This window comes from Neofelis nebulosa, chromosome 11 (genome assembly GCF_028018385.1).
Source record: "Neofelis nebulosa isolate mNeoNeb1 chromosome 11, mNeoNeb1.pri, whole genome shotgun sequence".
NCBI lineage: Eukaryota > Metazoa > Chordata > Mammalia > Carnivora > Felidae > Neofelis > Neofelis nebulosa.
Genome location: NC_080792.1, coordinates 44,961,098 through 44,983,704, shown reverse-complemented (window position 1 = coordinate 44,983,704; position 22,607 = coordinate 44,961,098). Strand labels below are relative to the sequence as shown.

Here is a 22,607-nt window from a genome sequence, read left to right as displayed (position 1 = left end):
TTATTCTTACCTCTAGGACCTTGTGCTTACCAGGACCTCATTTTTTGCCATGTCTTCATGTGCTTTCTCATTCAGCTCTCAGTTCAAGTGTCATCTCCTCACAGAGGTTGTCCCTGGATACCTTAGCAGAAGTTTGTTTCCTTATCCCTCTAACATCACTCTAGCACATTATCTCACCTTGTTTTTCCTTCTTGGTACTTATGAATATCCAAAATTATCTTTGTTATTGTTGTTATTATAGTTACTATCTGTGTATTGTAGTAGTATATGACCTGCATAAGGAAAGACCTCTTACCTATACTGTTTATTACTTTAGCTCAAGATTCTAGAACTTAGCATATGATATATAAATATATATGCATAGACATATATCTTATGCATTAACATATATATAATATATATCAAATATATATAAAATGTTTCAGTACTGAGCAGAGTGCCCAACATCCTTGATGTTTAATAATGTTTGCAGAAAGGGGCACATGGGTGGCTCAGTCGGTTAAATGGCCATCTTCGGCTCAGGTCATGATTTCACAGTCTGTGAGTTTGAACCCCACGTCGGATTCTGTGCTGACAGCTCGGAGCCTGGAGCCTGCTTCGGATTCTGTGTCTCCCTCTCTCTCTGTCCCCCCCCCCCCCCAACTTTCGTGCTCTGTCTCTCTCAAAAATAAATTAGCATTAAAGAAATTAAAAAAAAAATGTTTGCTGAACAAAAGTGAAAGTAGCTACATGGTTTCATGACTTATCCTTGGCAAAATTGTGCAGTATGCTTTTGAATTTAAATTTAATCTAGCATTCTCTGTCTTCACCTTCATCACGACTCTTTCCTCCCCCAGAGTCACTTTTGCTTCACCACTGTCAACCAGAGATCAACTGCTGACTCATCCCCAGTATTGTTTAGCTTATAATACCATACCAAGATTTTGGTGGTTCAAGGGACAGAAGTTCTTATAACAGTGGTATAATAGGAATGATAGGTAGATGGAAAATACTTTGGTTGGGCATGGAGAGGCTTCCTGGCACTGTCACTATTATTCCACAAAGGTAACGGGACTGAGAGCTGAGATTTTCTTTCTGTACTACAGCAAGAGAGGAGAGACTAAGCCTTGTCCATCTAACTGAAGTGACAAGCCTTGCTACATTTGCCTGAGGGGCTCACTGTGTTTCAGGATCTGACCTAAGTTATGGAAAATCTTAGAACCAAAGTATTAATAACAAGGAGCCTTATTTATGTCTTTTTTCATTGTGTGAAGAGACCTCACCTCTGTCTCCCATGTCACCTACTAGTTCCTAATGAGTGGACTAAGCCAATATGCCACAACTTTTTGGCATTCATATCTGCTTATGAATAATAAAAATGCAATTCAAGCATATGCCTTCTCATTCTGTGATCCTCTCATTCTCTGCTCGTGCTCTTAATGCACAGTGTTAATGTCAAATCTGTTTGCTTTAATTATGTTAAGAGGTTACGTTGGAAGGTTATCCATTTTGTCTTTAACAGCACGAAATAGCACTTACATTATCACTGTCACTTTCCGCACATAAACAGGAACTTGATTAACAGTAGCTAACCATGAGAAAATAAATGTTCTCTTAAGCACAGACATTTTTAGTGGATAAGCACTAGGTGTCACTAGTATACTCTCAACCACAATGATCTGTATCTTCAGAGGAATCAAAGCTGAGTGAGGCAGGCTGATGAAGAAATATAGGCATGCTGGGAAACAGTGGGAAATCATACCTTTAACAAATACTATTTATTTGTTTATAACCAGACATGTGTCTTTAAAAATATTTTAATGGATTATGGTTTAAAAAAAAGTAGGTAAGTGACTTTGAGATATATGGGAGACCATCATTATATACACCAGAAACACGCCTGAAAAAATTGTGTGTGAATCAAATATTTATAAAGTGAATTATGATTTCCTACTGATTATTTTTTAAAAACCTGGATGTGTAATCCCCCCTCATCTTCCCAATGTTCACAGTTCAGCTTCATTTTAAAATAGAAATTATTTTGGAGCTGGCGGAAATGTTCTATATTTTTAAGTAGGTGGTGATTCCATAGAAGTATACACATGAAAAAATTTATTGAGCTGAACACTTAGGACTTGACATTTTACTGTATAAAAATTATACTCCCATAAAACACTAGTAAAAATCATAATTATTCATCTTAATGTTGCTTCCAATAGCTTTTCACTTTTGTAAGCAGATATTCTGTGCTTAAGTAATTATTCTACATAACATTTGCAAGTACTTAGTCAAATGAATGCTGAATCCACCTGGTCTTTGAATGTCTTAAGATATGCCTCAGGGCTAATTCCCACATCTTGGAACTGCTCCTTACTCAAGAAGGACTGAATTTTTAATATTTAAGGCACCACATTGGTGATTTTCACATTGGTATGGAACCATTTTGTTGGTTGCAATAATTGACCCTTCCAGTGTGAAGAGATTTAATGGATGTGAATAGGTATACTATTGCTTCAGTAACAGTTGTTTTAAATTGTGTCCATTATTTTGTCTTAAAGCAGAAATATCAGCATGCTCCAAAAGTATTGTTTAAATTAAATTATATATGTGAAGTTCTCTTAAAGCTCAGGTATAAATGCAATCTGCCGAATACTTTTGCCTCAACATAGTTTATCAGCGTAATTATATAAGCCTTACCTTTTGGACTTTTTAAAATAAACTGGGTAATTAACCATTTTATTAAATATTTGAAACTAGAATTGAAAGTCTGGATAAAATTCTTTCAAGGAAATTCTTTACGTGTGCTTAAAACAACAACAACAACACACGATATACTCAATCATTCTATGCTTTACTTTGTTCTTTTTAACCAAACCATTTACATCTTGTCGCCCCAAATGGCATATCTCTTTCTTGATTTTCAGTTTCCTTGTTTGGGAGAAGAAAAAGGAATGGATTCCTCACCTCCTATTGTTCAACCCATGTGTTGGATCTATATTGGTCTTTTTTTTTTTTTTTTTTTTTTTTTTTGGATCTATATTGGTCTTTGAGAGTGACTGTAATGTCTTCATCTTGCCTATTGACTCAAATTCCAGCTCACTGATCCTCTGACTCTAGAGTCTTGAAACTTCCCTTTCACTTTACACTTTTCCCAAATGGTTCTATACCTCTAACTATGCTTGCAACAACAGTTTAGACCTTCTCCATTCTTCTTAGCCTTGGCTCTCCACAGTTTTCATACTATATTTATAATCTACCAGTTCTATGAACTGGTGTCTTGCTTCTCATCTGAAACTTGATTCCCAACTACTTTGGAGTGAATACCACCATGATACAGAATTCTGTATGCTCCTCCTTCACTCTAGAAGACAGAAGTGCCTCACCTATCAGGAAACAATTCGGGGGGGGAGGGAAATATATACGTGTACATACATGTATACATATATACATATATATGTATATATACGTAGTACCTAGTATGTGCCAGGTACAAAGCTAAGGAACGGGATACCAATATAGGCCTAGACATGAGTCCTAATCTTAGAGACCTTACAATATTCTGGTGGTCGTATACACATAAACTAATCATTTTAATATTGTAACAGATGCCTCCAATACACTAATCTTGTCAATTCCAATAGAAGAGATAGAAGATAATATATTTGCTGCAATCATCTAAAAGTAAGCGATCTTCTTCATTTGTGAGACAAAAGATTGAGAAAGGACAGTTATACAACCATGATGATTAACTCTCATATGGACATTCCTATTGGAGTGGATAAAGAGATCATGCCAAATTGGGGATAATAAGCCAATCACAAATGAATACACACATGCTCACACACACACGCGATGACAATGAAGACAGAAGTCAGGTGGTACCCACCCTGTGTACTGAAACCACTTCAGTGGACAGGGCTGTGAATGACAAGCTTTCTTTCTGTTTCCCAGGTGCCTCATTACTTTTGACCGGCATTTCCAATCCCATTCTGTTTGGTAATATACTATGGGAGAGAAAAATGTTAAAGAGTATTTCTTTTCTTTTCTTCCTTCTGAATTTTTTTCTCAGAGAATTGCATTTCCTACAGGATTCCATTGGTAGTCCACGGTGAAGACACAAAAGAAAGAGAAAAATGTAGAAGAACAGCTTACAGGAATGATGAACAAGATGTATTGTGGAGTTAGGGGTCATTGTTGTCTGGTACGGCTATAGATGGAGGCCCCACTAGTGTGTTTTGGAAGGTTGCCGCCATTACTCAGGGCACTCTGTCAGCTCCGGGCATGATGTGGATCCCTGATGCTCCCACGGTGCTGTGTGCCACACGTTATTGTGTCTCAAGGGCAGACCCAGGCAGGAGAGAGAAGCGTCTGGAGTTGGCAATATGAAAGATAAGTTTGTACTTGATGACACAGACCAAGGAATGATAGTTTAATATCAATCATCACAGACAATTGCAAAAGAACTAGATGTTCACACACAGAAGATATATTACCCATTATGAGGCAAATCTATCACAAACAGTACCCCAACACTTACTGGCTGAAAACTGAATAAGCATCACATCTCCAAGAGCAAATAAGTTCAAATAGATGTGTTTGTCAAGATGAAATTGGATTGACCTTCAAGTGCCTTGTACTTTTGGGGTAGCAGCAATAGAATAGCATCATTTAGGGCTTCATTATCATAAATAGGAGGGAAACTTTTGGTATTGTTATGAAGTGCTGGTAGTCCTCAACCTTATTTCATCATTGACATGTATATATATCTTTTTGTTCTTTTCTTTTTACTGTTTGCAACACATATGCATCCACACATTGTAGAATCTGGGATGTTAACAGAACCTCAGAGATCATCCATCCGGTGCCCCAAACCTTGCTCATAGGAGAATCACCACCAGGGAGGGTGGGGTTTTCAAAATACAGATTCCCTTGGTTTATTCTTAAAGATCTTTGGTAATGATACTAGTTTCCTTGGGCTGCCAAAGCAAAGTGCCACAAACAGAGTAGTTTAAAAGAGCGAAAGTTTACTGTCTCACAGTTGTGGAGGCTGGATCTGAATCTTATAAAGAAATCTTTCCATGATAAAGAAATTGTGGTTTATATACACAATGGAGTACTATGTGGCAATGAGAAAGAATGAAATATGGCCCTTTGTAGCAACGTGGATGGAACTGGAGAGTGTGATGCTAAGTGAAATAAGCCATACAGAGAAAGACAGATACCATATGGTTTCACTCTTATGTGGATCCTGAGAAACTTAACAGAAACCCATGGGGGAGGGGAAGGAAAAAAAAAAAGAGGTTAGAGTGGAAGACAACCAAAGCATAAGAGACTCTTAAAAACTGAGAACAAACTGAGGGTTGATGGGGGGTGGGAGGGAGGGGAGGGTGGGTGATGGGTATTGAGGAGGGCACCTTTTGGGTTGAGCACTGGGTGTTGTATGGAAACCAATTTGACAATAAACTTCATATATTGAAAAAAAATCTTTCCATGACTTTCCCTACGTCTGGTGGTCACCAGCCATCTCTTGTAGTCCTTAGCTTGCAGGGGCATCACTACACTCTGCCTCAGGTACCACATGGCCTATTTTCCTGTATGTGTGTGCCTCTGTGGCTCTTTTGATAAGGACACCAGTTATATTGGATTGGGCCCCACCATATGCCAGTATGACATCATCTTACCTAATTACATGAGCAATGAACCTATTTTCAAATCAGGCCACATCGTCAGTCACTTTAACATACCTTTTGTGAAGGACACGATTCAACCCATAGCAAAAATATTGGAATGGGATTGAGAATCATTCAGGTGATTTGGTCATGGCCATATTTGAGACCTGCCGGACAATCAGTTCAATTCTCTTCTTTTACAGAAGAGCAAACTGAGGGCTAGATATATCTGGCAACTTTTAAATGAGAGTCAGAACATGCACAAACCATTCACATACTTATGTAAACTGTCACCCTCTAGATTCCCACCTTGATTACTTTGATAACAACAATGCTTCCTTGAATCTGGATTAAGATTACTTAGTATTTGTCAACTTTAATAAAAAGCTCTGTAGTTTTTTTAAATTTTATATTTTGATTTTGAAACCTACTACATAATACTTAACCCAAGAGTCTTACATTAAAAAAACAATTCTGGTAGCAAACTTATTCAGGTATTCAAGCAAGGCTGGTATGAAGGTCAAATGGATCAATAATGGTAGAGAAATATACAAATGTGTAGACATATGTATTTTATCTAAAGCAGTAAAACATTTTTTTCAGACTTGATGGATTCTTTTCCAGATGTGGATACTACTGGAGGCAACACAAATGGTGGCTTAAATGTCACTGATTTAAACAACATGGTTCTTAGGCACATAGAGCGTATGTATATAAAAACTGAACAATGCATGTGATGTGGGCCTTGTACACTTCCTAATGTATCTGTCTCTCAAAGTTCCCCTCTTCAGCTATGCTCTGAGTCAGGAAGTTTTATTAGGTAGTAATAAAATGGATTCAGAAACAGGGTTTATAATTCAGAGGGTAAGGGTGTAAGACTGCTTTCTGTTCCTTTGGAATTATGCATGACCACTGTCATGAAAAGGAGTAAAAATTTGGGGAATATGTCACAAAACTTGGGACACGGGGTGCCTGGGTGGCTCAGACAGTTAAGCATCTGATTTTGGCTCAAGTCATGATCTCATGGTTAGGGAGTTCAAGACCCGCATTGGGCCATCTGCTGACAGCTCAGAGCCAGAAGCCTGATTCAGATTCTGTGTTTCCCTCTCTCTCTGCTTCTCTCTCTCTCTCTCTCTCTCAAAAATAAATAAACAGTAAAAATAAAAAAACCTTGGGACAGAAGAACCAATAGAATGAAGAATTAATGTGGAAATCATGACGACTGCCCCCAAATATGCTGAAATTCCAGTGTCATCTATAAGAGAAAAGGAAGGCAAGATTGGGATCTGTGTTAAATGATGTACGATCAAGGACATTGATTCAGAACATAATCTCACATCCTGTTTATTCTCTGCTCCATTCCCTCCAATAAACAACAACAACAACAAAAACCTTAAAGACTTGACCACTTTTCTTAGTTTAACAATAAAGATGTTGAATAGACAGGATTTTCAATTGCAGGAGCATAAGCAGGGACAGTGTACTCTCTGAGGACAAATATTTACAACCAGCCTGCAAAATTATTGGGATTGAAGGGCACTGATTTGTATGTGCATACTAATCGTTCTGAATGCATTTAATGAAGAGAAATGGCCCTGAAAAAAACCAGGCAATTTACACACGGGAAAACTTGAAATTTGTGACATGTAAATTGGAAGTTACCATCTTTTCTGATCGTGAGGTTGCCTCAGATTCATTTCCGGAAAGCTGAGAAATTAGAGTGTGGTATGAGCAACTTGTTTATAGAATGGGATGGCATGCAAAGCATAATACAAATATTAATCAAGTCACTTTCAGAATACCAGCGGTTGGCCTTCAGATGATAGTATGGAGAAAATTCTGAAGGGGACGAACAAAATTAAATATTTTGAGAGACATTTCCAACTTCAGACTGAATTGAGAGTAAGTGGGAAAAACAATGAAAGGTAAATAGCGAATAGCACCAGGCAGAGGAGGCAGTTTTATGGAGCGTAGATCAAGGAGGAAGGAGAGGAGATAATGTGGACTCGGTTCAAGAACACTGTCAGGCAGCACATCTCAGATGGAGGTCTATGGACCACAGAGGCCAGCATCAGAATCTCCGCCACGTTTGTTAAAATGAAAATTTCTGAACCTTACCCTAAACCTACTGAATCAGAATATTGGTGATACGTAGGTTTCATCGAGTTCCCTCCCCCAAGTCCCTGGATGGTTTGTATGTACCCTTAAGTTTGAGAGAGAGCATCTTAGATTTTATAAAACATAAAGAGAGGTTCAGAGGTGACAGCTATAGAGAATATAAAGAAGCTGTATGGGCTGGGACGGAATGAGGAATTATAGTGTATAATTGAAAAGGTTTATATGAACTTCTTTAAAGAAAGAGAAAAGAGAAAGAGCAAAGAGCAAGTTCATGGACTGACACTTGATTCCCGGAAAGGAAAATGAAATCAATGATTTAGAGGCGGGTGCTCACAGTTCAGGAAAGAGGGTGGTTTGATCAAACTTGTAAAGAATGGCAGTGGCTTGCGATGTGCCCTTATCACTGAATTCCACACAACTTCAGAATATTGCTTCAGTAAACTTTAGGGGGGTTGGGTAGCTTTGAGTGGCATACAAAGAAATAATATGAAAAAGCCAGCACATGAAGGGAGCAGTTTCTGTTATTGCCATGGGCCTCGTCAGCTAGGGAACAGCCATGTGTCCTCTCCTATGTGTGACCACTGTTGTCTACCTGCATTCAGACTTCTGTGAAGGCTTTCGGCGACCTTTGCCCTCCAATCTTAGCAGTCACTACTTTATAATTTAAATAATCTCCTATAATAATAGAATAATCGCATTGAAAGAAATAGAATTTCTTGAAATTCTATTCTATTGAAAAAATAATAGAATTGAAAGAATACAATGATAGAATTAAAATCCTCATTAAACAGCACTGCTAGGACTAAGGCTACAGGTCGGTTCTGAAATAATGCTTGAACATCTGAAACTTTGAAACAAGACTTAAATGCAATAAAATGTGACAAAGAAGTCCCCGAATCCACTATCTGTAAATTTAACAGGAAGTCTGTTGTGAAACAATTGTGGAGGCATTGCTGAGTATAAAAATATGAATGGGAAAATGTACCACAACTGTCAAACCTTACGTGCTCCTATACGCTCCCTCAAGTTTACATTTATTCACGTGAGAGATTTTTTATTACATAAAAACTTAAATTTTAAATTCCACAGGCCTTCAGAAATTCAGCCCTTGTGATGCAAATCTCGTGTTGCTGGGACAAAAAGTATCTGATAGGAAGTTTTTTAGACAATTTGCTGAGGAAGAGGACCCACCATGGGGCTTCGTGTGTCATATAAAGCCTCTGAGTGAGGGAGAGAACGTTGTACTTTTTAAAGTAGCATGGCACTTTTAGGGGCACCTGGGTGGCTCAGTCGGTTGAGCGGCCGACTTCGGCTCAGGTCATGATCTCGTGGTCTGTGAGTTCCAGCCCCATGTCTGGCTCTGTGCTGACAGCTCAGAGTCTGGAGCCTGTTTCGGATTCTGTGTCTCCCTCTCTCTCTTCCCCTCCACCGCTCATGCTCTGTCTCTCTCTCTCTCTCTGTCAAAAATAAATAAACATTAAAAAAAATAAAATAAATAGCATGGCACTTTTAGAGAGATCTTTATGACAGCCGAATGGAGGAGGGCACGACTAAAAGGAGAATAACCTGTTAGGGGACTCTAGTTTTGGGATTAGCTCAAAGAAGATCGGGATGTGACTGGGTCAGTGGTGGCAGTTTTGGGGAAGAAGGCATAACTTGCAAAGTACTGAGCCAGTCAGCCAACAAATATTGAGTGAATGCCTACTGTGTGCTAACACTCATTCTCTGCCTTAAAATCCACAGCACTTAGAGTTTGACTGGATGCGTTTGGTGCCAGAGTAGCTAACAATCCGCTTAGGGGATACGAGAAAAAGCGAACTTTCTTTTTGAGAAGAATGAGAAGTCATGCAAAAGCTATTTAGACCAGTGGGTGTTTGAATTTGGCCAGAAATGAAGGGGAAACTTTTAAGAGGAAGACATGGAAGACAGGAGTGAAGCTGGCCGAGCCGACCAAGCCAACAAACCAAGGCCTGGATGTGGGACATAGAGTTCAGTTCATAGGATGTGAAGCCAGCCTGTCTAATGGAAGCTTTGGGGTCTTACTGGACCTTAATGGAAGATTAAGCTGAATGTTTATATAAGGAATATATTGGAAAGATTTTTGAAGGACTTTGGATTTTATTCTGAATGCAGTGAACGGTTACTGCAACATTTCATAACAAATTCTAGATCACACTGAATAGGAAAATTAAAAGTTGAGATTAGAATTGTGCTATAGTTTGAGTCCGTCCTTGGTATATAGAGCTTCTTGGTTTAAAGACAAACTTCATCTTTTATCAGTTATTCAATGATGGTTCTCTTGCATATTTAGTGTTTCTGGTAGACTGGGTATCTTTTTTATAACTTACACAGTATTATTATCTAGGATAAGAATTTTATACTGTCCCAACACCCACCCATTTTCTCCTGTGTAAAAGACTTTGCTTGGATATGTCAGATTACATTATAATACAGTTTGATAGAAATCTACTTTTACTTGTTCTGAACCACCACATCATGCTATTTTCTCTCTCATTGCAAATGTGTATTCCATACCAAGTGCTAGTTACATTTCAAAGAAAGAAATCATTTGCATTAAATCAAATATTACATTATTCTTCCTCTTTCAAAAACATAAAGCAGGTATTTAATCAAAAGGAAGACATTGCCAATTTCAGATCTTTCCTGTCTTTTAATTTGCAGCTTATACATTCCTACCAAGAGCTCATTCTGTTTTATTCTAATATAACTAATAATTTAAAAACATTTGAAAATCATCTTTAAGACTAAGATTGAAAACTCTTGTTTACCTATTTCTATTCAATTTTTGCCTAACAGTGTCTCAATTGGTCTCCTGCACATTGTAGTGGGCTGTGCCTTAAAGCAAGAGCATAAATTATCTTTTTCTAAAACCTTATTCAGAACTTACTGCCTTTAGAAAACCTTCAAGGATTGATTTTGGGCTACAAGTTTTTTGTTCTGCTCAGTGCCACCTCAGAACGTAGTCATTTTGTGCATTTCCAAATCCCACCTCCTAGTTAGCAGCACCCAGCAGCACCGGCAAGATTCATCAAGCATCTGAAACCAACCCCTCCCACTATGACACAAATGCAAACACACAGAAGAGTCAATCACTAATAACTCCAAGGGACAATAGCTAAAATAAACATATGACAACTGCATAGATTGCAAGTTCCTTCTAGGTAAAAATATCTTTTCATTTATATTGAGTCCATTATAGAACGTAAGCAGGTAACATTTTATACACTTCTCATGTACTCCACCAAGTTCAAGGCAATCCTGAGCTGTATGATGAAAATAGGTTTTAGTGGGGAGGTGGCGGAGGAGAAATACTCTGGTTACCAGGGAACAAATCTTTTGTAACCCTCTCTGAGAGAGAAAGAGAACTCGTGAGTTTGGCCAGAAGAACTGCCCACTATAATGAGCTCGAGGTCATGGCCACTACTTGGAATCCCCCATCTCCCCAACCCATGGCTGAATTTTCACTATTCCTGATGGTGGCAGCACTTCTCATCTGTTTGTAAAACAGCTGGGGATCCTGGAGCTGCAGACTGATTCTCTATTGCCAGGAGGACTGACTGAAAGCATGAACAGGTAGGCAGACATCACAGGGAGGGCAGGCTGCTAGGACATCTACGGTCCCCACTCACCTCTGAGCTCCTCAGATACACAGATAAAACTAGATGGGTTATTTTGTTAGTTCTCTTATTTGTGGCATTTGGCTCTTTTTCTGGATTTATCAGAGGAGCATTCTCTTTAGCCAAGTGTTCACAGGTCAGTAACTACATAGCCTTATTGATCACTTTCTCTTTTTCTATACGTATGTGATGAAAAACTCCCTGCTGTATGTGTTTTCTTTGGTATTCTCCACACAAAATGTCAATCTTTCTGTGATCTATATATACAAAGAATTCGTATTTTTCCTTTGTTAATCTTTTCATAAGATATTGATCCTTCTGTGATCCACATAGGCAAAGTAATATTTAATGGGTGATGGAAAACTAAGAGAGTGCAATGGTAATGCAGCTGCAAAATGAATGTTAAGCTGTTCATAGACAAGCCAAGCTTCCTATATTCTAATCAGGCATTTGACTTGAACTTGTACCCATAGTTATTGGAGCCACATTTTTATCAACCACCACTCTAGTGGCCGTTGTGACATTTTCAAGCTGAGAAAATGCCCTTCGATAGGCTAACACAAAAAAGCATCAGTGGTCAGGGTGGAGTGTTAACCATATATAGAGAGACCACAATGATCTTAGCTGGTAGGGATCAGCCTACAAACAGAATCCCTAGTGGTGAGCTACAGTGTCCTAGAACTACTGATGTGGTAGTAGAGGGACCTCATTATTACCCTAGATTGCCACCGAAAGCAATGTCTTGGAGATCAAGAATCCATAGAGAGAAATGAAGATTTTTTTAACTAAACAAAGGAGCAAAAAAGAAAGGAGATGAGTGTGAAGGGCCAGACTCTGTTACTTCAGGGACCTGTAGTCTCTGCAAAAATATGCCCAGATACCTGACTCAGAGGAGAGATTAGAAAACCAGAGAAAACCAGTGATAAAAGAGCTGCCTGCTAAGCCAGTGATTAAAGAATACAGAAGTCTTCAAAATAGGTTGATGATTAGCCATCACTGAAATATGACCTGGACAGATACTAAGTAGCTTGGGACACACATATTTCTTAGGAATTACCAAGGAGGAGAGAGGCATAGCCAATATCCACTCCCTTTCTCTAGCAATTACTTGTCCCATCACATGAATCAACCTGCCGTTCAGCAATCAGCCCCCCTCTTCCCTGACCCACCAGGAGCACTGTGACCCTTGACTTTCACCAGGAATCAAAAGTAACCTGTAAAGAAACACTTTATTTATAACTCTTCAGTGTGGGATGCTTATATAAACAGGGAAGACTTCCTCGCCTCTCAAGCCTCAGGGAACTGGATCCTGGAAAGAGAAATGGCCCGGCAAGGCTCATCGAGTCCTCCAGGACTGCTCAGGATCAGATAGTGGACCTATGAAAGCCTGAGAACATCTGCACCCACCAAAAAGCTGTTTGTGTTACATGCAGGCTAAATGAAAGAATATAAAACAAATGGCGAGAGAATTGGCCCAGAGGTATATCCCAGGAAGGAACATCCCTACCTAAAAGTTGGGTGAGTGAGAGAAACCTGAATGAGGCGGGAGCTAGATGGAGTTTGGGACTTCATTGTAGCTCACAAATACACTTTCAACAGACTCAGTTTTCCAATAAAACCCGAAGAGGAAATAAAGTGCATGAGAGAGCAAATGAAAACGAACCAGAGGATACACATAGCCTTCTCTCATGTTATCTCTACCAAGTGAACCAGGAGAGGGGATAATTCAACCATCACGAGCAACTGTGGTTTCAGCAGTGTTTACTGTAAAATATGTAGCCAGTAACTGAAGCTGACACTGACCTTGGCAGAATTACTGAACAATTTTCTACCCTCCGTCAATGAGCCTCCTCCATGAAGGAGTCTCACTTCTTCACCCAAGAAACTGAATCCCTTTGTTCCCTCAAATCCTTCTCAAAGCTTACAAAAAGATATTTTTGAACATTAAAGATCTATTTGTAATTAAATATAGCACACCTATCAGTATTCCAAAAAGGAAGTTATGGTATATTTTAGCTCTTTATATAATTGTATATATGTAAAATATATTACAGAAAAAAATCCTCATTGTATGTATACATTTTTACAAAGTTATTTTTTATAAAAAATTGAAGTCATAGATTGAAGGGCTAGAATTATTTAAAAACATTCTTTTTAACATGAGAAAGAATGAATAGTATAGAAGAGTTAATTGAAATATTCCTAGCTATTATTTATTACATGGCCCCTTGTAAAAGTACAATATTCTTGTACACTAGATTTATGGGAACTATAACCCCAAAGCAAAGTATTTCTTTTGAATGATCAGGTATAGGAGACAGAAAAATCTTCCCATAAATTGTTGATTGACACCTCCTGCTAAATCAGCTTTACAAACAACCGCTAGAGAATCATACGTGTTGTTGAAACATCCTCAAATTCAGAATCTGCTAACCCCACAGTAGTGAGCTACTTTGAGGAGTGGTGACAGAATATTGCAGTGAGGTAGAAATGCTCAGGTGGACACATTTGCTACAGGCAGGCCAGGAGACAACATTCCTGAGAAACCTAACTCCAGGTCAAATGCATTGTCTTCAGCTAAGTTTTTGTGGTCTAACCGAAGGGTATTTATGACTCAGCCAACTCCCTGTATTGAGCATATTTACAGCATACTCTTTAGGGTCTTTGAGCAATGAAATGGTATTACCCACTGCTGTAAAAAATGTGTTAAAGCAGCTCTTGTTGAGAAGAAAAACTTTAATTTCTTTTTTTTGGGCCATAAGGAATCTAGAATTGAGGTTTTTAACTTGCCATGGTAAGGGAAGATGAATGCAGGTTAAGAACATAGGCAAAAAGAATCTCTGCAGGTGTTCCCAAGATAAAAATGAATATTTTCTATCTAGTTATATATTTATCTTTGGGTTTCTTCCCACATTCTTATCAATAAGACTTTAAGTAAAAGTCTTCTTTAACTATCCAACCTCTTTTCAATTTTGCTACAAAAAAAGATGCACTGGAAGAAATGGCGCCCCCAGAGGCCAGGAGATTGTTGACAGCACAAAGAGTGAGGAGTGCACGAAGGGAACAGTACAGTCAGAGGGATACAGCGGGGACTGGAAGCTTCTCTTTCCCCTTTTCATAGTCTTTAGCCATGGTTAGGTTTCATAGCTAGGGTTTGATTGGACTGAGTGTGGTGGTGATTTTCCTCATTGCTCTTATTTAGGGTGAAATACTGTACTAGATCTTTGGAACACAAAATAAATGAGACATAGTCATTATCTCAAGAGAGGTCGTATTTTTTTGGCTCACCTTTTTCCTCAAGAGAATTTTGACTTGAAGGATATTTGTCATGTTGCTGCATCAAAATACAAAGTAATTATTTTAAAGCAGCAATAATATTTGAAATCAAACCTTATCTAATCTCCAACCTTCTTCCCACTTCTTACTCCACATACACATAGGTAAGAAGAAGGATGGGGTCAAAAAAGGGAGGAGAAACTCTCATTTTTCATCCTAAAAAGCTTAAAGTCCAAGAGCTAATTTTTAAGGCCAAACAAAAACAACTGTTTCATCTAAATGACTGCATCAAATTGTCTGCACGGAAACCTCTTGGCCTCTTCAGATTCACAGCCTTCAGTAGAAATAAGCAGATTCCAACTGGGTGGTGTGGTTTATTCAGGAGAGATTATTCAGAGCAGTGGTTTCAAGCTAGTGGAGGTACAGTGCCATTGCCTACTTTTGCAAATACTTAGTGTTGAGAGAATTAATGGGAGAAGCAAGATGGAGCTTCTTGGAGAAGCTCCTTGGAGAAGCAAGGGGTCCTCCATGATTTCTCTTGCTTGATTTGATCAGAATCCTGAGTGAGACCAACAACTGATTTGTCAGCTTTGTTGATCATTCCTTCAGGGTTTTGAGACAGATGGCCATGTGCATCTCTGATTTTCGAAGCCAAGAGGGATTTGCCCCTCTTTTGAATCCATAGCACCAATGCATGCACTCTGGCCATACATTGGATTATAACCAGCTACCTGGGCAGCTCTTTTCAGTTGTGTGAGATCTGATCTCCCTGCCAAACTACTCATCTTCCTAGTGCAGGATTCCCCAAAGTATATGCTGTAGAACATTAGTGTCTTGGGTTTTAGAAAGTTTCCCATTGAAAACATGTTTACTGGTCAAATAACTATGGCGGAGCTTGTTCTAAACAATGTGAAATGTATTTATTTTCTCCAGGATTTCTCAAAATCCTGAATAAGAGAGTGAGGAAAGTGAATTCACTTTCAGACTTACTTGAATCCTCCCTCTACTTCTTACTAACTTTGACCTTTGGCGAGTTATTTAATCTAAGGTTTAATATACTCATCTGTGAAGTTAGGATACAAATACTAACATCACAGAATTGGTCAGTGGATTAAACAAGATAAAATACCAAAATTGGTAACATTTTCTATTCAGGGATATACTTTGTATTATCATTTCCACATAATCATGCAATTTAGATTATATCCATACCAAAAATATAGATTATTTTTAATGTACAAACAAAGCAGAGGAGTTGTTGACAGTTTTGAATTCTACTTAATCACTCCTTCAGTAGATGCCCCATTGGAAATCACATAGTAAATCACTAGGAATTAGCTGACCATTGTGTGTGTGTGTGTGTGTGTGACCTTAGTGTTACACTATACTGATCATTGGTTTTTCTATTGGAATTCTATAGACCTTTAAATGGCCCTGCGCTAATGATGCCAATGTATTTTAAAATACTGAAAAGGTAAACCAGTGCTTTCTGAACACAATGTATTCCCTTGCTAAGAAGCTAACTCTCATCAGAGGTACTGTCCTTTGTTCTCATATTACAGAAAGTTGAGGTACCTGGCTTGTATCTCAAGAGTCACCAGGATATCTGAGCTTTGAATTCCCAGCCACTTACCTTATTTATTGTCACACCATTCATCTTCATCAAGGTGCAATAAATATCTCTGCAGAGATCACAATCTTGGAGATAGTTCAAATGTTAGCTTCAGCCTCAAAAGAACTCAGAATAAAACGTACTCTTTTGCTCTTCAGCATTTTTCCAGGCTGCTTCATAAGAGATTACATTTCAAGGACAGACGGGACTTTTCAAATTCTTCATCTAATACTTCGTAAGCATGCCTTTGGAAAGAAGAGAGAATCATGACTATTGATAAGAAACCTGGTGACATAGTATGGTTTATATCATCTTATTATCTCCCTTTAAATGATAGACATTGCATTGTAAAAGTTACCATAGATAGGTTCTAAAGGATGGCAGCATGTAAGTATCATTATCTTTTTTGCATGAGAGATGGTATCAGATAAGAAACATATGTAAGAGCTGAACAAATATTGTTTGTTGTTTCCTACTAGACATATATAATATCAAAGGTGGGAAATTCCAAACATCTGTAGGAAAAACAGACTGTGATAAAGGTTATCAGGAAGGTACAAGCTTTATGTGACAGAATGATTGTCACTTCAAACTACACAGTTTATGGCAGTCAACTAACCTAAAAGAAGGAATTGCACACATACAATGTGCCAACTTCATATGCCAAGTTCTAAAATGTAGAACAGAGGGCCCCTGTCCTCATCAGTTTACTGTCTAATATTGGAGGCTCAAATAAGAGGCACTAGATAAAGGTGGGAAGCACACTGAAAAACTGCAGGAACTGTAAGAAGAAAAGATGTTAGTGGGCTGTAGGCAGACAAGATGGCTTCCCTGGAAAAAAAAGAACTTTGTTGGGAACTTTGACCCAGGGTAAGATCACATTGGCTAAGAAGAGGAGGAAAGATTTCTGGAAGTAGAAAAGGAATGACAAAGAGCAGCGTTAGTGAAGAGCCCAGTGAACTGACTGTTGTGAGTGAAATGAATTAATAAATAAGGATCATCTTGGAAGGTAGTTTAGAGGAAGTTGAAGGAAAACTCGGAATCTATCATTTGACCTTGACGGATAGATCATGGGTGAGGTGATAGATTCTTTTGCCAAGAAATGACAGTAGGAGAGCAGGGCCACAGGAAAATAAATCGGGTAGTTATGTGCAGCATGAGTTGGAAATGGAAAGTGGGGAGGGAGATAACCAGAGTGATCTCAAGTTGGGGTACTGAGGACTTGAGTGAGAGTCATGGCAGGGAGGTGAGTAGGAGATAAACAGAGAAACGCTGAAAGGAAACTTTGGTGATACGTGGGTGATAATCTCAAATGCCAGTCAATGATATGGAGAAAGTATTACAGCCTAAACTTACCACATAAATTACTATAAAGTTATAGGTTTTAGAATTGCACTTGAGTTTTTATTCCATGTTGCTTCTTATCAACAGTGTCATCTCAGGAAAATTATTAAACTACTTGTTCCTAACTTTCCCCAAATCTAAAATGAGATTAAAATTGTTTATGTGGAGGCTTAAACAAAATAACATGTAAAACGTTGACTAAGTACCAGGCAATTAATAGGCATTCAAGAAATATTTGCTCCTTGTTCCACTTAATTAACCCTAAAATATCCTAGAGGCAGCTGGAAACTGGAAGGTAGATTTAAGTTTTGTGGCTATAATAGGGTCTGAATGTTTGTATTCTCCCCAAACTCAAATGTTGAAATCCTAATCCCTAATGTGATGGTACTTTTGAGTTGAGGCCTTTGATAGAGGATAAGCTCATGAGAGCCGAATCCTCACAAATGGAGTTAGTGACCTCATAAAAAGTCCAAACAAGACCTCCCTCACCCATTTTGCCATGTGAGGTTAGATGGCCATCAAGGAGAAGGCAGGTCCTCTCCTGCACCATGATCTTGGACTTTCCAGCTCCAGAACTATGAGAAATAAATTTGTTATTTATAAGCCATCTAGTTTATGCTATTTTATTATCGCTGCCAGAATGAACTAGACAGGCTGGAGATGCAGTTAGACACCGCCCACAAAGAGGTGGTATTTTGAACCATATGGGAAGTGTTCTCATTGAGGAAATAACTGAGTAAGAGAAGGAAAAAAAAAACCCTTGAGTAAGTTTTGGAGAAAGCCTAAAATGAGAAAAAAGAGGGGCTGAATAAAGATGAGTAGTAGATTTGAAGTGTGCTTAGTATAGCATTTAGAACGTAGTAACCACTTGAGGTATCTGGGTGGCCCAGTCAGATAAGTGTCCAAACTCTTGATTTTGGCTCAGGTCATGATCTCATGGCTTGTGAGACTGAGCCTTGCCTTGAACTCTGCGCTGACAGCGCAAAGCCTGTTTGGATTCTTTCTCTTCCTCTCTCTCTGTCCCTACCCTGCTCTCTCGCTCTCTCTCTCTCAAAATAAATACATAAACTTAAAAAAAAACTCATAAACTCTCAATAAATACAAGCTGTTATTATTGTTGTTGCTATTCCTGTTATTATTATTATTATTAGAGATGGTCAAAGATGTGGTGGTGAACTTTAGAGAGAATAAAGGCATAATAATCAAATGAAGGAGAAAAGTCAAAGTAACCTCCAGTGGTCTATGTTGCAATAAAATAAGGATGAGGACTATAAAACCATTCCATTCAAATGGAAGCAGTTGGTGACCAAATGCCTGACTTTTATAATTCTTGTCTGTAGTTGACATGACTTCATGATTTAGGAGGAAGACTATGCTCACATAGCTACCTGAACTGTGAATGATATATTATTCATTCACCATCACCAAAAATATCTCTTCAGCAGATATTCTACCTGCCACAGAAGGAAGAGAGACTCGGGGTCTTTAAAATAAAGGACACCAGCAAGCGATTTTAACATAAGGGGAAATATGAAACTATGAGTTAACAAAAAATACAATTTCCTGTGATGATTTTTAATAGAGCCAAACACCAAATATTGGCTTCCCTTGTGTTAGAAAATGAATAAACACTATTACAATGACCTGAAGGCTTGGATAGAGAGAATAAATAAATTATTGACACATGAGGAGTAGACAATTCTCCATCCACAGTTGAGCTTTTCATTCTTTGTGAAGCAGATGGTCTAAATAAAGGAGCCAAAAATAACAGGTGGGTTTTATTGCATTAAGCCACTGAAAACTCTAAGCATCTACAGTTTAAATCATGTTTAAAATAGTAAGCCTTAAAAACCACCTTTGAAAATAACCTTTCATATTTATACAGCACCTTTGTCCACCTTATATGATATCAAAACACAAAGACCAATGAGTGTATGAACACATATTTAGGGACAACAAGGGAGAGACAGATTGAAAGAAACAGCTGCTCTTTATGGAAATGGTTTAATGCAGGGTCATTAAACCATGTTGATAGACTCTAACTGATATGGATAACATCACCTCTTCTGGGACCAAACAAAGCTTGGGTCTAAGTCATTTCTACCGTTAATATAGTTATCTCACATGTCCGAGTTATCTCTATCGACCATGTGGAAGGTAACTACAAAGAATTCAAATACAATGTTTCTTCTATAATTCGCCAAACTCATACGTCTAATTTGGGAAGTTGAACTGCATTTTACTAACATCTATCCTACATCATACTATGTATTTGTCTTACATGTTTTTGTAAGTTAGATGTGATGTTGGAAGAGATTGATGAATGAGTCATCAATGGAGGAAGTAGCGTAGCTCTGCTCGGAGATGATTGCTTTTTACATGGTATTCCTTATTAATTACATGCATTTGATGACTAGAGTTTTAGAAGTAAAAATCACGTCTCCTGTCTCTCTTCCCCAATCTCCCACTTCCCTAGGATAACCACCATTAGAGTAACCTTCAGAATCTGTGCATGTACATTGGCAGTTGAAGAAATGCTCAAACCATTAAACCCACAATGAATTTTAAGAATCTTTTACATTTATAAAACATCTTCATCCGTCTTGAATAATTTAAAACCATAGACACCTTCCTGAGTATGAAGCATGAATTATAAAAAATGAGATTATGTTTCTACTTACTGTTTGCAACTTGCTTTAAAAAAAAAATCAACAGTGCCTCATGGATATTTTTCACTTTCCTACATGGAGATCTACTTCATACTATTTAATAGCTATGCCCTTTCTTTAGAATATATCGTAGTTTATAATCATTCCCAAATGGATAGGTATTTGTTATTTCCAGTTGCCACCAAAATAAATTGCAATTAATGCCTTTATTTATATATACTTACTTGTGCAAGTTTCTATAGTATTTATTGCTAGAGAGAGATTTGACACATCAAAAGTTTTGCGGATTTTTATTTCAATGTCTTCTGGAATAACTATTTTCCAAACTTTCTCATTTTCTTGCACTTTAAATAAGTCATACTTTGCTTTTGTCTTTAAATCTAAAGTGCTTATTTATCTAGGGGACTACTATTCCTTTTATTCTTTTATCTCAGAGCTGACTGCATGTGGGGATAAATTAAGAGTTATGTACTGTTGTTGATAGTGTAGGAGACAGGGAAGGAAATACGGTGAAAGAGTAAAACTGTAAGCCATTGGCACTGCTACTAAGACATAATGATTAGTAGCATGTCTTATACTGATAAATCACCTGATGAATATGCCTCTTGGGCTTTGATTGTCAAACAAAATCTGTCTTATATAAGTTCAGTACAAATATAGATGCTTGCCAAAAATGGAGGGGTGGGATTCATACCGGTGGTACATTTGGTCAAGAAACTATTTCTGACTGACGGCAGAGAGAAGATGTGTGGCAACTTCGTTTCATGATACTGCATGAAAAAGAAGAAGAAACACAGAATTGAGAAATATAAAGAATTCAATCCTTGAGGAAGACCCTGACCGATTGGAAAAATAAAAGGAGAGCTTTCCTTGTAAGCTGGTCGGTATTTCCAGCTAGAATTTATTCTATGGCTGGTAAAAGCTCTGGCAAGGTTTTTGGCTACTGTTTTCCCTTCAAACAGGAAGAGAACGTCCGAAGTGATCTACTCCTATCTCGACCCTCTGTACAGTAAAAAGTTATCCAAGGGGCAAAGTGGCCCAAACCAGCCCAGTCTTTCAAATACAGTCAAGCTACTGACTCTAACACTCCATGTTTCAATTCTTTGTGGGCAAAAAAACCCCAAAATAAAACAAAACACCCACCTTTCTAACAATAGCTATGGAGTCTTATCCTGCAGTCATAGTTTCGGTATTAGGGAGCAAGCGACTCTACCCTCCACTTGTCTAGAGTGAAGGTGTTTAGAAGAACTGGAAAAATAATCCTGTGTCTTAGTTCCTGCAGTCTAGATTGTTCTAAGAATTTGCTTATTCCTGGGAAAAGGAAGCCCTCCAACGATGGAAGGGCTTCATAGCAATGAAGTGGTATAAAATTTTGAATTTAAACTTCTGTTGTAAGCTTTTAGGCCAAAGATGGATGAGCAAAGGCATTGTTAGAATTCCATTCCCCTTTTCTAAAACCCACCGTGAACAATGAAAAAGAAAAAACAGAAGAGAAAAACTCTTCATCTCCGGTAAAACAGGGAAGTTTTACCATCTCAAACCTACCAACTACTGCAGCAGCTATGCTCATATCACAAGAGCATTTACCTTGTTAGGTCTCAAAGAAATTGGGAACATTCTGATAACTCCTGAAAAGATCCATCTCAAAGGGTAGATATAGGATTCAAAGAAAAAACTGTATGATAGTGGTTGGAGAAAAAAAATGAGCTGACACAACTAACAGAAAATATAAGAGAAAATTTACCCATTATAAAGACGAAAGTCACATAAGAAATAGTAGTAGTACAAATCAAAAGGGCACATTCTTTTAAAAATGCAGACAGAATCCTCTGACACATCTTGTCAAAGTTGCTGTACTTTGACAATCCGGAAAATAAATATGAGCACGCGACAAGAAAGGCAAATCGTGTACAAGAGGTAAAAATGGTATTGGCTACAGGTGTCCCCAAAGCAACATTCGATTCCTGAAGACAGTGAACTATATCTACAAAGTTTCAAGAGAGTGATCCAATAGTGTTCTCAAATGAAAGGCAACAGACATATCCATCTAGTTGGCAAGTTTGTTAACAACTTAAAGACCAAACCATTCCTGAGTAGAATGAATACCAGGCAGACATGAGATGAAACATAATAAAAAACTCAGATGTGGAGAAAACATGGTAAAAAACACGGCAGTAAAGGGGCGCCTGGGTGGCTCAGTCAGTTAAGCATCGGACTTCAGCTCAGGTCATGATCTCACAGTTCATGGGTTCAAGCCTGCTTTGTATTCTGTGTGTCTCTCTTTCTGTCCCTCCCCCACTCA

At 38.1% G+C, this 22,607-nt stretch overlaps 1 long non-coding RNA gene across 1 annotated transcript in view; it reads right to left on the bottom strand.

Moving 5' to 3' along the window:
• Positions 1-3,034: 3,034 nt before the first annotated feature.
• Positions 3,035-22,607, bottom strand: part of LOC131489789 (uncharacterized) — a 60,750-nt gene continuing 41,177 nt past the window's right edge. Inside the window, exons 3-5 of the long non-coding RNA XR_009250743.1 lie at positions 16,314-16,537; positions 4,132-4,347; positions 3,035-3,983 (exon numbers count right to left, since the gene is read on the bottom strand). This is a non-coding gene — a long non-coding RNA (uncharacterized LOC131489789). The remainder of the gene's footprint in view (positions 3,984-4,131; positions 4,348-16,313; positions 16,538-22,607) is intronic.